This window comes from Fukomys damarensis, unplaced genomic scaffold, assembly GCF_012274545.1.
Source record: "Fukomys damarensis isolate Sample0158 unplaced genomic scaffold, DMR_v1.0_HiC HiC_scaffold_21, whole genome shotgun sequence".
In the NCBI taxonomy this organism is placed as follows: Eukaryota; Metazoa; Chordata; class Mammalia; order Rodentia; family Bathyergidae; genus Fukomys; species Fukomys damarensis.
In genome coordinates, this window is record NW_022900933.1 from 2,516,086 (window position 1) to 2,516,766 (window position 681).

The following is a 681-nucleotide window of genomic DNA, read 5'->3' on the forward strand; positions in this document are numbered from 1 at the left end:
TATCCTGTCACAGGTCCTGCTGTTGTAGACAGCTAAGTCAGACAGAAATATTACCAGCAGTCAGGCAGGACTAGGCCCTGGAGAAAGTCAGGTCATCGGTGAAAGACATCAGCTAGGGATTGAGCTCAGTGGTGCTGCCACCTGCCTCGCAAGTGCAAGGTCCAGAGTTTGAACCCCAATACCCACCCCCAAAAGGCAAAACACGTCACAACTGTGGCCAGCGACACACCTGCTGGGGGCCAGGCCTCAAGATAAAGATGAGATGACCAGGCCTATGTCTTGCTCAAAGGGTAAGCAACCAGGCCCCATAAGGCACAGACATCAGTCACCCTGGTGGGTGACCAGGGACCTCTGAACCCATCCTTTCCTAGAAGGCTTTGTCTTTCCCATGCACACTTTTTGTGACTTGTTTCCCAACTTGACCACTATTAACCTAAGTGACGACACTTGTGAGCTCATCGGCAGACCGTGGCTGGGACCCACGTTGTGCCATGTGGGTTTTGCTCTATGTAACTCCTCTGTAGAGTGGGTCCCCTCCTGCCTCTCAGGAGCTCTCCTATCAAGGAATAGCTTCCTGCTCTTTCATACCAGATAAACTATTCTGCATTCACATATGTGTGTCCTATTAAATTCACTTAAGAGTCTCCTCTCAATGTCTTCTTTTTTTTTTTTTTTTTTTTT